Here is a 15,553-nt window from a genome sequence, read left to right as displayed (position 1 = left end):
AACATAATGGTGGGCATGGAACTGTTTTCCACTAAACTAGTTGAAGATGGCGGTGAGAATAAGTGGCTGAACAAAGGTTCTATTTACTCATTCACTGTATTTATTGAGGGCCAGTGAGATGCTGGAGACGAAGCAGGGAACACAGCAGATAGAAATCTGAGCCTTGTGGAGCTTGCTTCCATTGTCAGGATTATAGACAGTAACTAAAGGACATAAGTAATCAACGTTGTAAGGTATAAGTACTGTGGAGCACTGAAGATTGTTGCTTTTGAACTGTGGCGCTGGAGAAGACTTTTGAAAAGGAAGGGATCAGACTAGTCAATCCTAAAGGAAATCGACCCCGAATACTCTTTGGAAGGACTGATGCTGAAGCTGAAGCTCCAATACTTTGGCCACCTGGATGTGAACAGCTGACTCTTTAGAGAAGACCCTGATGCTGGAAAAGATTGAAGACAGAAGGTGAAGAGGGTGACAGGGGATGAGATGGTTGCATGGCATCACCGAGTCAATGGACATGAGTTTAAGCAAAAGCTCCGGAAGAGGTGAAGGACAGGGCAGCCTGATGTGCTGCAGTCCATGGGGTCACGAAGAGTCAGACTCGACTTGGCGACTGAAAAAGAACGACTGCGGAGAAAAATAAGTCGGACCAGAGGGATGGTGGCGGGGATTCGGGAGGGTGAGAAGGGGGAATGTGATTTTAGTTTTTATTTTTCTAATTGAAGTGTTGCTCATTTATAGTGTTGTGCTAGTCTCTGCTGATCAGCAACAGGGACTCAGTTATAGACATTCTTCTTTTATATTCTGAGTGGTTTTCAGCGGGGGTCAGTCAGGGGAGACATTCCAGAGAAGGTGTTCTGAGTCAGCCCTTGAAAGAGGTGAGGAAGGATGGTCTGTGCTATGCATACTTTGGGAAAGAGTGCCTCAGGCAGTGGTGTTCGTGGAGCAGGAGAATGTCAGCATGGCTGGGGTGAGGTGAGGCGAGTGGACGGGGGCAGGTAGATAAAAAGGTGGGGTGAAGGTGGTGAAGCGTCCTGTGGGGTTGGCTGGGCCATTAGAACAGCCTTGACTTTAGAGTCAAGTAAGATGTGAAGCCGCTGGGGGGTTCCCAGCCCAGGGTCACTGTCTGACTTACGTTTTACATGGGTCGTCTGGCGGCTCTGTGACAACAGACTTTAGCAGTGTTGGGTTGGACTCAGGGAAATCAGTCCCAAGGTGACTGTGGTAATCTGGTTTGAGAGATGATTGAGAGTTGGAAAAGGCCAGTAGCAGTGGAGGTGACTGGATTCTTAATATATTTTCCAAGTGGAGCCAGTAGGATTTATTGATGGGTTGCATGTGGGGTGTGATAGAAAGGGAGGAGTCGAGGATGATTCCAAGGATTTTAATCTGAGCGGTTGGAAGTATGAGGCTGCTCTAATGGGGAAGACTGTGATTTGTGAAACAGGTTTGGGCGGGGGAGTGTCACGGACTGAATGTGTTCCCCCCACCAAATTCGTGTTACTCCCTAATGTGATGACATTAGTATATGTGGGTCTTTGAGAGGTAATTAGGTTTAGGTAAGGTCACGGGAGTGCACCCCTCATGAATGGGATTAGTGCCCTTGTAGCAGTCATGAGAGCGCTGGCTGACCCTCTCTGCTCTCCGCCACGTGAAGATACGAGAAGTTGGCAGTCTGCATCCGGCAGAGTGTTCTCACCAGACACTGAGTCTGCTGGTGTCTTGATACTGGACTTCCAGCCTTCAGACTGTGAGAAATAAACTTCTGTTGTTTTTAAGCCATCAGTCTATGGTATTTTGTTATAGCAGTCCAGACGGGCAAAGACAGGGTGGATCTGGAGTTCAGCTTTGAATATGACCGTTTGAGGTGCTGAACAGACATTGATTAGAGATATGAACCCAGCAATGGGAACTTAGGGGAAAGAGGTCTTTACAGATTTGGAAGTACAGTAAGTCCCCTACATAAGAACCTTTAAGTTGCAGGCTTTCAAAGATGTCAGCATGCATTCCATCACCATCAGGCATTAGTGAAATTACAGCTTGCCCTCGGTTTTAGCAGGCTAATTTTGTTGGACTTATGAATATGCTCTTACAACAGGACGCATTTGTCTGTAGACTTACTGCATAAAGATCATCCAGGAAGGGAGTGACGTTAGAGAAGGCTTGCACTGGCATGTTAGGGTTGGAGACAGAAGAAGACGCAAAGGAGACCTAGAAGGACTGGGCTCTGATGGCGGGCTGTGATGTCTTAGAAGCCAAACGAGGATATCTTTCAGGGGAGCTGTGTGATCAGCTGGGTCAAATCTAAAATTACATCTCCACGTAAAACTGTAGTAATTATTGAAAACTTATGTTTGTTCTTTAGGTTTTATCTTGTTTGCCTCACAAGATATACAGAATTAAGTATAAGTGCCCCATTCTTTCTTCCTGCTCCTTGTGCGGTAGCATTGTTAATAGTCAGGGTAACCTTCCAGATGTGTCTAATTATATACATCATATTGATATCTATGCACCTATATCTATCTGTAAAGTTTTTTCATAACAAAATGTTTGAAATATTCAAATATCCCACTAAGTATTAGATCCTGAAATGCTGTATTAAGGAAATATGACCACTCTTCTGTATGAATTAAAACTTATCTTTACTTCCTTTTTTTTTTTTTAACAGTTCCACCATCCTTATTTTTATACGCACACATCCACCTGCTGGCTTGCGTGCACGCACGTGTCTGTTCCTCTCTCTCTCCCCAGGCTCTTCTGCCCTGCTCAAGGCTGTGCTGTATTTTTCAGACTGCTGCGGTAACAAGCAGCAATGGTGGGCCTGTTCCCAGCTGGGTCCTGGGAGAGCTGCAGAAGTACTGATGCAGAAAACGGCAGCCTCCGCAAGGAACACGGGAAGCTTGCTGGTGGAAGTCGCCTTGGGGAGGCCCAGGATTCCATTTGGCGTGCTCAGGAGTGCCAGTGGGAGGATCACGGTCTAGGGAAGGTCTGAGGCGTCCTTTGTCTTTGCCTCAAATCCTGGCTCTGCTGCTAACTGTGGTCTTGGACACGTCACACCTCAGTTTTCTTCTACGGGCTGGAGAGACCAGTTTCTGCCTTAAAAGGGTGTGAGGTTTGTAGGCTGTCATATATATAAGTGAAGTGCCTAAGAGGGCCCATCACATAGTATTAATGAGTACCAGTGACATTCATTCTTTCCCCCAGTTCTTTCTCATCTTTTTTCTCTTTTACTGTTAAGGTAATTGGTGGATGAAAAAGGCTTTCTGGTATATCATCTAAGTAAATATATTCTGGTTATCTAGAAAGGAATACATAGTTTAAAGAATTTTAGTACATGAAGTAGTTGAAGCAAGACTAGAATTCTACTAGCTTTTTGTTTTTATTTTTGTTTTTGTAAATCCAAGTTTCTTAACCAGTAAGCTTTTAAGTTTCACTGTGAACAGGTTCACTGTCAAGCTCACTTTCAGAGGTTTGGAGGTCTTCTCGAAAAAACTACCTCATAATCTGGTCTTACTACTACTGTGCCCCACCTATGCTGTCCTCCTGCATCAGGGAAGAATAACACTTCAGAAGGCCCATCTCAGCATCAGATGGTGTGGTCTCCATTGTCAAAAACATCATTTGACTAATGCCACCAGCTATGGTTTGTGAAAACAGGTCCCTAATTTTGGTGGTGAAATGAGGGAGTTGAAAATGAAGAAGTGAGAAAGATAGCTTCATTTGTTTCGTCATTGAAGACAAGTAATCAGTCCTGCAGGGGCTTCCCAGGTGGCGCTAGTGGTAAAGAACCCTCCTGCCAATGCAGGAGACTTAAGAGATGCGGGTTAGATCCTTGGGTTGGGAAGATCCCCTAAGGAGCAAATGGCAAGCCACTCCAGTATTCTTGCCTGGAAAATCCTATGGACAGAGTAGCCTGGCGGGCTACAGTCCATGGGGTGAAAAGAGTCAGACGTGACTAAAGTGACTTAGCATGCACAATGAGTCCTGCAAAGCCAAATATTCACTGTGATGCCTTGGCCGCTGCAGTGGAGGGTGTGACTGAGTCAGGACTGCCCAGCACCCCAGAGGCACAGTCAGTGGTTGCCCACTTGTGGGCAGACTTTCAGACTGGTTAACCCACTTGTGAGGGGTAAGAACCATCTTTTTTGACACTTGGGTATTCTAGGGAGGGTTGGGGGAAGAATAAAAATAAATGAATGCTTGGTAATAAACTTTAAAAAGAACTGAATAGCTATTGACATTTTCAGCGGATCCTGACTTGAGCCGATGAACTGAATAGGCTGTTGCTGATTGTTCATAACCATGGTTTGATCATGGGAGTCACACAGGCATTAGTAAGGCAGAGGGGAGGTTGCTCATTGGCCAAAGTGGGCTGTGTTTTCCATCTCCTAGTCCTCGGTCCTCCAACCTCTTGCTGCTTCTGTCCATCAGAAAGAGACCACTGGCTCCTTCTGCATTTCTCCAAAGCTCCTTAATCAGGAGTGGGAGATTAGCATTCACTGGCTTCCTTTTCAGTTCCTCTTAGAGAAAATTCTTACTTTTTTTTTTGGTTCAACTGCTGTATCTTTCTTAGGAGGTGAATTTTTGTTACCTCCAGGAATGAAGCCATATATTAATGGCCAACTGTATAAGACTAGTATGAAATTGTCTCTGATGCATGACCTGCACGACCAAATACTGCAAAACATAACACATCCGGTAGCCAAACCTGATTATATAAAGGAGGACTTGTAGCCTTCTTTTCATGACTGGCATTTGCTTTTTTCTCACTTCTTCTGATGAGATGATCACAGACAGAACTTTAAGAAATAGCCTGTGTAGCAAAACATTTTCTGACATAAGTAGTAACAATATTTTTGTTTAGTACAGTCTCCCAAGGCAAAGAGAAATAAAAGCAAAAATAAACAAATGGGACTTAACTCAAACTTACAAGCTTTTACACCACAAAGGAAATCATAAATAAAAGGAAAAGACAGCTTATGGAATAGGGGAAATATTTGCAAACGATCTGACCAGCAAGAGCTTGATTTCTAAAATATGCAAATAGCTTATACAACTCAGCATCAAAAAAACCAAACAGCCACAAGTCAAAAAATAGGCAGAAGATCCAAGTAGACATTTCTCCAAAGAAGACATACAGGTGGCCAACAGACACATGAAAAGGTGCTCAGCTTAGCTAATTATTAGAGAAATGCAAATGAAAAACAAAATGAAGTATCACCTTACACCGGTCAGAATGGCCATCATCAAAAAGTCAACAAACAATAAATGCTAGAGAGGGTGTGTAGGAAAAGGAACTCTCCTACATTGCACCAACGTAAATTGGTGCAGTCACTATGGAAAGCAGTGTGGAGGTTCCTTAAAAAACTAAAAACAGAATCACTGTATGATCTAGCGATCTCACGCCTGGGCATATATCCAGAAAAGACAAAACCTCTAATGTGAAAAGATATGTGCACTCCAGTGTTCCTAGCAACACTGTTTACAGTAATCAAGATGTGGAAGTAACCTGATTGTCCACTGAGAGATGAATGAGTGAAGATGTGGGGTGTGTGTGTGAATATTGTTGTTCAGCCGCTCAGTCGTGTCCGACTGAGCGACCCCATGGACTGCAGCACGCCAAGCTTCCCTGTCCTTCACCAACTCCCGGAGCTCGCTCAAACTTTGTCCATTGAGTTGCTGATGGCCTCCAACCATTTTGTTCTCTGTCGCCTCCTTCTCCTTCTGCTTCAGTCGTTCCCTGTATCAGGGTCTTTTCTAATGAGTCAGCTCTTCGCATAAGGTGACCAAAGTATTGGAGAGTTAGCTTCAGCATCAGTCCTTCTAATTAATATTCAGGGTTGATTTCCTTTAGGATCATCTGGTTTGATCTCCTTGTAGTCCAAGGGACTCTCAAGAGTCTTCTCCACCACCATATGACTATTACTCAGCCATAAAAAAGAATGAAATAATTCTGTCTGTAGCAACATAGATGGACCTAGACATTATCATCTTAAGTGAAGTAAGTCACCTACATATGGAATCTAAAAGATAGTAAAAATGAACCTATTTACAAAACAAATAGACTCACAACATAGAAAACAAACTTATGGTTATGAAAGGGGAAGGTGGGGGAGGGATAAACTAGGAATATGGGATTAGCAGATACTTACTACAATATATAAAGTAGATAAACAAGGACCTACTTATAGCACAGGAAACTATATTCAATATTTTGTAATAGCCTATGATGGAAAAGAGTAAAAAAGAAAGAATATATCCCCGAATCACTTTGCTATACAGCTGAAACTAACAAAATATTATAAACCAGTTATACTTCAATAAATAAAGAGCTTATGTAGGAAATTCTTTTTTTATGATCTGCTTTAGAAAACAAAAGTACTGCATGAAGTCAGGCTCAGCTATATGTGCCATTGTGGAGCATTTTTATTTCTCAAGGATGATAATATTAGAGGATTAAATCAACTTTTTTATGGAAAAAAATGGTAGCCGGTGTAGGATTGCATCTACTTGGATAATTATAAGGGAAGATGTGACACATGATCTTTAGTTGTGAACTTTTAAGGGAATTTTACTAAAGGCTTGTTGAATTATTCAAACAAAAATCCAGTACCTGTTGCTCTGTGCTTAGGAGACAAAAGTGAGTGAGCCCAAGCTTGACTCCCTGCGGCTCACAGACATCAGTGTCAGGATAGAGATCCCTGTTCCTTCAACACAGAAAAGGCACCAATAAATTATGTCTGGGCGGGTTTTAGAAAAAGTAGGAGAGAGGAATGACATAACTCTGTCAGGGCCGTACAGTTCTGCATCTGAAGAATCTGAGCCACATCCAGAACATTTCATTCATGACTTCCTCGGGTAAGCTCAGTGATGGGGATTTGTTGTCTCTGTAAAGCTGAAGGCCTATAGGCGAATTTAATTTACTCATGAAATGTAAAAATTAAGTGTTGGACTTCCCTGGTGGCTCAGATGGTAAAGAATCTGCCTGCCAATGCAGGAGACCCAAGTTCGATCCCTGGGTCAGGAAGATCCCCTGGAGGAGGGCATGGCAACCCCTTCCAGAGATCTTGCCTGGAGAATCCCGTGGACAGAGGAGCCTGGCAGGCTATAGTCTCTAAGGTCGGAAAGAGTGGGACATGACTGAGCGACTGACACTTTCTTTGTAGGACAGTGCAGAAATCTTCAGTGAACTGCTGGGTGAGTTTTTCCATAAGTGTGCACCTGTGTAGCCATTCGTCAGATTAAGATAGAAAGTGCTCCATCCTTTGTGCCGCTTTCCTCTTGTCTTTCAGAGCAGATCCCTCCCATCGGACCTCTGTCACTGTGGCTGAGTTTTCTGTTTTGAGCCTCACAAACATGAAGTCATACAATATGTCCTCTTTCATATTGGTGGGCTAACGCTCAGCCTCCCATGTTGTTGTGAGTAGCAGTAGTTCACTCTTCTCCTCTGTGCGTGGTCTCGCACTGTGTGAATGTACTTCCACTTACCGACGTGCCTGTTGACGGACATTGGGTTTCCCGATCGCTGGCTGTTGAGAATAATGGTGCTGTGAGCATTCTTGTATGTACTTTTGACACGTACCACGCATTTCTGCCAAGTGTGTTCTTAGGCATAGGATTGCTGGGTTGTCCAGCCTTCATGGAGTCTGTTAAAGTGGTTGTTCGGGTTTACATCCCTGCCAACGGTGTGTGATGCCAGCACTTTTTAACCCTGTTTGGACTTGCTGTGTTCCCCGCCATAGTGAGCAGCACGACCGTCCCCGCAGACACCAAAGCTGGAAACCTTCCTGCCTCTTTGAGATTCTTTTCTTCTGCCTTTTCTAAGATCATCAACAGGAATGGCCAGTCTTCTGAAATGTCCCAGGAATCTGTTTTCTGTTTTCAGTCCCTAGATGTCATGAAGTGGAGAGCTGAACTTCAGCAGTAATAATTATGAGGGACTCATTAGGATTACATAGAATCTTCATTTTTTGTGTGTGCTTCGAATGTTGGCATTTTGATCGGGGATGGCATGTTGTATTTTGGAAGTTCCCAGATTCTGCTTAATGGCCGGTAGGTAGCAGAGAACTGAAGCTTGTGGTTGCAAAATGAGCATGCACACGTACACTGCCAAGTTAGGTGCATACCAGAAGGATGAATAACATGCTAATTATTATTATTATTCTACCTTGGAGAAAGTCTGGTAGAGTTGTAGCTTCAGGCACTATGTAAGACTTAGCTTTTTAAGCTGGTAAAACATTGATTACTATTTTTAGTTTAACTTCTACCCTTAAAAAATTGGATAGTATATTCTTTGTTACTCCTGGATGGTTTTATGTATTTTAATTCATGTTATCTTATTGCATTTGTGTCCTGGGACTGCTTCAGTGAAAGATGTAATTTCAGAAGGTTGATGAAATTAGATAGGTTTGACTGGGAGGACCCTGTTATTCATATTTATGGTTATAAAATATTTCTATGTATGGAATATTTATGTTTATCTATGTGTACATACAACTATGTGTGACGTTTCTTTCCTATAAGCACAGTGTTCTGAATCCATTTGTCTTAGAGTAATTCAGACCAGCAGAGTGATAGTAGCTCTAGTTTAGTGGTGATTTTGTTGTTAAACATGTCTTTACATTTTCCCCTTAGAATCCCATCATGCAATGATATGTAAAGAAATGGAAGTGATTCTATAAATCAAGCACACACAACCCTCTCAGCTTTGTTACTTTGTAGTTAGACCTCGCATATTCTTGATTGAATTGGCATGAAGTATGTGACCAGGTGGAAATCAGCCTTATTTGGGTCCAAACAAGTAGCCAATTATGGAGCATTGAAAATATATTTTATGTCATTTGTCAGAGCTGAATGCAATTAGTTTTGCAATAACGTGAAAGGCAGTTCTCTGAGGGGGGAAAAAAATACATTGAGTGAGGCCTGAAATAAGACACAGTCATAAAGAGAAAGGCTATAATATACTGTTTATCACCATCAAATGCCAAGCAGAGTTTGTTAGTGGGAGTTAAGAATTAACATATAAGATGTCACAAAGCTATTGAACAGTAATTACACAGTATTTTTCCTACCTGAAAGATTCGGATCCTGAAATCCTCTTGATGGTAGACCCTGAGGTTGCAAAATTTAAAATCCCAGGAGGAGGGGAGGAGTCAGGAGTACAAAGATACTAAGTGAATCTCAGAAACTTTGTACACAAGTTTTTTAACGTTTCTCTGAAATAAAACAGCCACGTGCACTTTGGAAACCTCATGCACAGCTTCATTGTAATAGTATGTATTCCTTTTGCTCTGTGACAGATAATGACCATATTAAGAGTTTATTTTATCCAGGGTCTAGTCTCCTATCCACAGAGTCAGTGTTCTCCCTCCCTCCCTCCCTTTTCTTCCTTCCGCCATCCCCATTCAGTTATTTCCTATCCCTACCAGGTAGTGTTCTAGGCTTTGGCGACGCATTGAAACAACCTCTCTACCCAGAATAAGACAACGCTCAAGTGGCGGAGGCGGGTAAGTGCTTCAGGGTTGGGTTTTCTTGAAGTAGGCGCTGAGCTGGAGGCTGGGGAACAAGGTGTTGACTTGGGATCAGCGCGGTGAACAGAAGCGGGTGGGAACGGGATGGGGCAGAGGCAGAGGGCGAGCTGTGGCGCGGGTTTGACGGAGGCCCCAGCGCCCTGAGCACCCTGGAGTGAGCACGGACCGCCTGGCGGGCCGAGGCGCTCTGCGATGAGCTCACTGCCCTCAGGTGTGTTCCCTGGCGCGCTGCCCCGGAAGGGGCGTGGCCTCCGGCAGGAAGTTCTCCGGCCTCCGAGGAGCTGGGCCCTGGGGTGCTCCCACCTGCAGCGGCGCCACAGGCCTTCGCAGTGGCTCTCCCGGTCTGTCACGGTAAGTAGTTAGAAGTTTTCCGGAGGGGACACCATTGTGGAGAAAGACAAGACTTGGTGAGGGGCGTGGGGGTGTTGGAGGGAGGAGAAGGCCTCATGGAGGCCCTGAAACAGACATCTGAAAGAATGGATGGTGCCGGGGCCGAGCAGGGCCCCTGAGACATGGCGCCTGGCCTACTGGGGGAACGTCGAGGGGGCCAGGGTGTGGGTCGGGGTACAGTCAGGTGGGACCTTTCTGCCGTTGCAGAGTTCACCTTTTGTGCTGCATGAGATACTGTATTAGTTTTCTCGGGCTGCAGAGTACCGCAGACTGGGTGGGAAAAGCAGCAGAATGTATTGGTTCACGGTTCTGCATGTCACGAGTCCCTCAGGGTCCTGCAGGGCTGGTTCCTTCTGATGGTGGTGGGAGAGTCTGTGCTCCGTCTCTCTCTTCTAGCTTTTGGTTGTTCGCTGGCAGTATTTGGTGTTCTTGGCTTGCAGGTCTCAACCCTCACCTTCCCATGGGGTTCTCCCTATGCGTATGTCTTTGTGTCCAAATTTCCCTTTCATATGTGGACACCAGCCATATTGGTTTAGGGTCCACCCTAATGTCCTCATCTTAACTGATAAATCCGCAACGACCATCTTTCCAAATAAGGTCACGTTCTGAGGTATTGGGGGTTAGGACTTCAACATGTGAATTCGTGGGGTAGGGTAGGGGGAACACTTCAACCCATAGCAGGTGGGAATCCCTTAGAGGGTTTTGAACAGGTTTATAATATAATAATCAAAAATTTATCTTTTACAAATGATCACTCTTTCGTGGGGATGAGAATGAAGAGAGGAAGCAGAGGCATTACTATAATCAAGGCAGGAGATGATGTTCACTGTGCCGGGTGCTAGAGAGGGATGTAGTGAATTGTGAGGTTTAAGATATAATAAGGAAGAGCTGTTATCCCAGTAGATTAGATGTGGTGAGGAGGAAGGAGAGAGAGAAAAAAAAAAGAAACAAATGAAGAGGCAAGGATGACTTCTGAGCTCCTGGAAGAATGGAGTTGCCATTTGCTGAGATGGGCAAGGTTTTGCAAGGAGCCAGTTAGGTGGTAACAGCAGGAGTTTGATTTAGGACTTAAGTTTGTGATGCCTGTTAGACACTCATGTAGAGAGGTTGGGCAGGCAATTGGATGCATGAGAGGTTCTGGAATCCAGAGTTCAAAGATGAAAGGGACCAGCAGAGACAACCCTGGAAAGAGGAGTCAGTGAGGTAGGAAGTGAACCCAAAGAAAGAGGGCAGAGGGGTTTCAGAAGGCATGTAATGAATGTGTTTCAAAAGTAATCATCCAGCAGAATATGAAACAGGTTGACCTCTAGCTTTGGCAACATGGAGGCCATTGGTGACTTTGACAAGAGCAGTTCTGATAGAATGACGGCGATGAAAGCCTGATTGGAGTGAACTCGGAAGAGACAACGTGGAGACTAAACGCAGGCAGCTTTTAATTTTATGACTAGCTTGCTGGAGGTGAGGGTCCATGTTCACAGCAGAGATGAAGAGTAACTAGGATGCTGGAAAAGGGAAAACCTTTGTGTCATCGTCTTAGGATGGAGGTCAGGTATTGGTGCTTCTTAGGCAGCCCTCCTCTTTTCTTTTACAGGGTTATTTAGTCTTACCTCGGCTCAGTAATAACAACTTTGTGACAAAGGATGTAATGTTAGCGCCCTTCAGACAAGTTTTAGCTCCTTTCCTCCTAACAGGATATGTAGTAATACTGAGTTCTTGAGGGTTGAGTAAGGCAGTGTTAGGGTTATATAGGCTTAGTCATGAATTTCTTCAAGGGAAGAAAAATTTGACCTAAAAGGAAATTTATCTGGAATTCATTTGCTTGAATAAAGAAAATGAAGAAATTATACATAATTAGTCCACAGGATAATTTACCTCCAAAAACAATTTTAGTAGCATCGCAATTTTCTGCTTTGCATATCTTAAAATCAAGAATTAAGAGCAAGGTATAATTAACAGACTTGAATTTTATCTCATCTTCCCAGTCTGCCAAGGTAAGGGAGCAGAAGACCTAAAAGGGCAACTCAGTGGAGTTAAACAGAAGGACCTTGGCTTTTACTCCAACTCCCTCAATGGCTCAGTGAAACTATTGGGAAAAACTCTATACGCTTGCTGGGAATTGAATGTAGGTGAAGGTGTGAACTTAAACTTTCAGGGAGACTGGTACAGTTTCAGAATCAAAGGAGATAATTAAATGCTTTGTTTCTATAAGGCCAAATTAGGTCTGAATCTTTTAAACACAAATGATAGAATTAAATTTGATCATTGATGTCTTCCCTCCTTTGAGGGGCACACCTATTAGCTATTAACTCATAGAATTCACACATGTGATTATTTTGTGAGATGAAAGGGATTTTTTTTTTCTTTCAAGGATTTATTCCCTTCTCCTGAGTTCACAGAGGGAAAAAAAGGAGGGAAATGGAATTAAACTGTACAAGGAGAAGAGCTTTAGATTTAATAAAAGGAAGTTTTTCCTCATGAGGCTCCTCTAGAGGTTGGTGATGGCTTCTCTGTGGGATTTATTTATAAATCCACTGCCTTGTAGATGGTCAAGGTGTGGGAAAGGCAGAGTGATCAAGAAACTTAATTGGAGGGGGTGTGTGGAGGCCACTTGATCTGTTGGAAGACAAAAGTAAACAACTGGACAAGTTTCATTCTACTTTTAAAGACCCTCAAACAAGAAAACTAGCACAATCCCACCATTCTGCAGGCTTGCTTAGGCTTGTTCAAAACCTGTGGTCCTATGGTGTTCGAAAGCAGTTGTGTCCTTGTAGGAGACGGTGAGTTGGAGACAGATGTGCAGTTTTATACAGATTCACGGACCCGCACCTTTACCTTGAGACAAACAATATCTCAGATTTTTGTCCTTTCCTCTCGTTACTGTGTTCTTGCAACTTTCCTTCTTGTCTTATCTGAGATTGAACTCTTAAATTCAGCAATGAAATTTAGATGGGGAAGAAGGAAGAGGATTAGTTGGGTGGTGTTTCTATTAAATCCTGTAGTGAGTTAACATTATGGAATACTGTTTTGTCTTCTTTCCCCTGAGGCAGTAAAATATTGTCATTTCCAAGATAAGAAAAATTCACAGGCTGCTGCCTTTCCTTTTTCTGAATTCATACATAATCTGTCACTTTTAACCCTTTGCAGCTCTTTTTGATGCCAGTGTATGTCTGCTATGTGAAATTTTAAATACAGCCAGCTGTGTTAAATATTCATAGAATCGATTTGCACTTGTTTAAAGTCTTTGGTGATTTATCTTCAGAGAGTGTTAATACGGCAGTAATTCTGCGTTACATTTCTTGCACCAACATTTAATTGATACTATATTTCACGAGGATTAGTGTAGGTTTATTGCTGTAGTATTTAGAGTTGTGGTTCTGTGCTAGTAACTCAGAGGAATAGGATTCCTGAATTTCTTGCTTCCATTTTAATTGTGTGTGCTTTTGAGCTGACAAGTGTGAGAAGGACCGTTAAATGTGTAACAGACCTTATGGACAAAAACCATTTCGATGGAGTAGACCTGGGGGTGCTTGGCTTGTGGATGTCGTTGTATGAGTAGTTTTCTTTAAAATGATGGTAAATTAATTTAATCTATATTCTTTTTCAAAATGATATAGAAATTGATAAAATCTACTTAGTGGGAAATAGCAGATACTTTGCTTTTTAACTAAGGTACCTGGGATATCTCAGGCTGAGTGGCAGCTGTGGTATTGCTTTTTTTTTTTTTTTTTGGTATTGCTTTTTAAAGCATGTTGATTTACATTGTTATTCTCTTCTAGAAACTTCAGTGGTTTTTCTAACCACCAGGACAGGAGTGTCCTAACTGTGTGGTTCTCATTGCAATTTCACACAGTCGAACACTTAGTAGGTGCTCATTATTATATTGAAATGTCTGTACATTGAAAATCATTTTGGTGAGTAAATACACAGATGTCCATGCACTAGAAATGAAACATGTATGACACCCGAGGGAAGGTGGACCATTTGCCCATCAGTCACTGTCCTTAATAGAACGAAAATTAGGAAAGGAGGCAGGAGAAGTTTTAGATGGGTGGAAGGGAAGAGTGAAAACCATAGACGCTGAAAAGTACAAGGAGAGGTCAAAGCCTTAGTATGATTTGTTGGATTTAACTTGGGAGAATGTTCTGGAAGGAACTCCAGATTGGATGCACACTGAATGTGACCTTCGGTGACTCTGAATTCTGGGGCCTCTGCCTTCCCTAAAGGCTTACTGTGAGGCTCAGGTGAGAAAATTATGTGAGAGTGTTTTGCAAGCCGTGAAAGGTCACTCCAGTGGGGTGTTTTGTGAGCCTTGATGGATGCTGAGGGTCATCCATCAAGTGCATAAGGCACTTGCAGCAGGCCATGCCCGTGATGGACAGTGGTGGGTAAAATGCAGGCCTTACCTGGGCTGTCAGTCATTCTAGTGATGAGAAGGGTATTAACCAAACACTCAAGTGTATAGTCACAGCCTGTTACAAACTGGTAGATGTGGTGAAGTACAGGGCGCGAACGGCTCATTTAGCCTGGTTCTGAGGTTTACCCTGGACTGTGTGGAGTCATTGGGGTTCTTGGAGGGACTGACTCAAGCCCAGCATTGCTTTCGGAAGCTTCATCTAGCATAGGATGAATTGGTGAAGGATTGGAGCCTGGGAAAATACTTAAATGAAGGTACTGTCATATATAGCATACATCCGTCATAGGACATTATATATGTCATTATATTCTTGGAATTATTTTAATGTTTTACATATTTAATGTTGACATTTTTATGTGAGGTTTTCTAGGGTCTTGATGTTTGTTTGGTTTTCATGTGGTGTGTTAGGGAGCATCTATTTTTGGTTAAACGTGAAAAAGTCACCGTAAAATATTAGCGAACACTTGTATAGGTGCTTTGTGTGTGTGGAAATGCTGTGTGTAGTGCTTTACATGTATTAACTCCTGTTAACTCCCAACCGTCGTGTGTGATGATGAGACAGTGTTTTCCTCATTTTGCAGATGAGGAAACTGAAACTTCCCCCAGGATGGACAGCTGGTAAGTGGGACTTGGATCCAGGCCACCTAGCTCTGGGTGTATGTTCCTAATTACTTCATTATCACCTTTTCACTTAAAAAGAAAGAATTAATTTAACGTCTGTAAGAGCAGATAAAGATGCCAGTAAAGCAGTCTTTAAATAACCACTGTGAATCCCTAGTCTCAATATACTTCCTTCTTGGTTTTTTCTTTTTTTTCTTGTTTTTTAAAAATAAATTTTTGCTAATTACAAAATAAGGAAGAAAACCTATTTGAATGCAAGAAAAAAATTCTTTTTTTTAGAAGTTATATTGTGGTTTTGTTCATTTTCCCAGAAGGGATTATAAAAGTCTGGTTGTCCTGGACATTGCTGTCTGGCTTAGATGTCTCCCTATGTTTTCCTTTGTTTCATAACTAAGGCTGTGGGTGTCCAGATCTGCCACTCTAGTAGATTTTAGGTTTGCCTCTTGCCTTTCATTGCCCATGAGAGCTTCATTCCATTTCACTGTTGCGTTTAGTTCCACAGTAATAGAAGCTTAGCGTGGGTAGCACCTGTGGTGTACACATAAGCTGACTCCCTGAGGTCGCAGATGGGGACCCCAAAATTAATGGTCATGGTGCCAGT

General features: G+C 42.9%; 1 protein-coding gene across 19 annotated transcripts in view; it reads left to right on the top strand.

Annotated features, from left to right (window-relative positions):
• Positions 1-15,553, top strand: part of APBB2 (amyloid beta precursor protein binding family B member 2) — a 357,050-nt gene that overhangs the window by 24,705 nt on the left and 316,792 nt on the right. For 3 of the 19 annotated variants that reach the window (XM_061164643.1, XM_061164638.1, XM_061164632.1), the window contains exons 2-3: positions 9,426-9,503; positions 14,913-14,949. The exons of 13 other annotated variants lie outside the window; for them this stretch is intronic. The gene's annotated coding sequence lies outside the window, so the exon portion shown is untranslated. The remainder of the gene's footprint in view (positions 1-9,425; positions 9,504-14,912; positions 14,950-15,553) is intronic. 3 more of the 19 variants (XM_061164639.1, XM_061164633.1, XM_061164634.1) reach the window with 2 other exon arrangements.

The sequence above is a fragment of the Dama dama genome, chromosome 17 (assembly GCF_033118175.1).
Source record: "Dama dama isolate Ldn47 chromosome 17, ASM3311817v1, whole genome shotgun sequence".
Classification (NCBI taxonomy): domain Eukaryota; kingdom Metazoa; phylum Chordata; class Mammalia; order Artiodactyla; family Cervidae; genus Dama; species Dama dama.
This window is presented reverse-complemented; position numbering and strand designations above follow the sequence as displayed.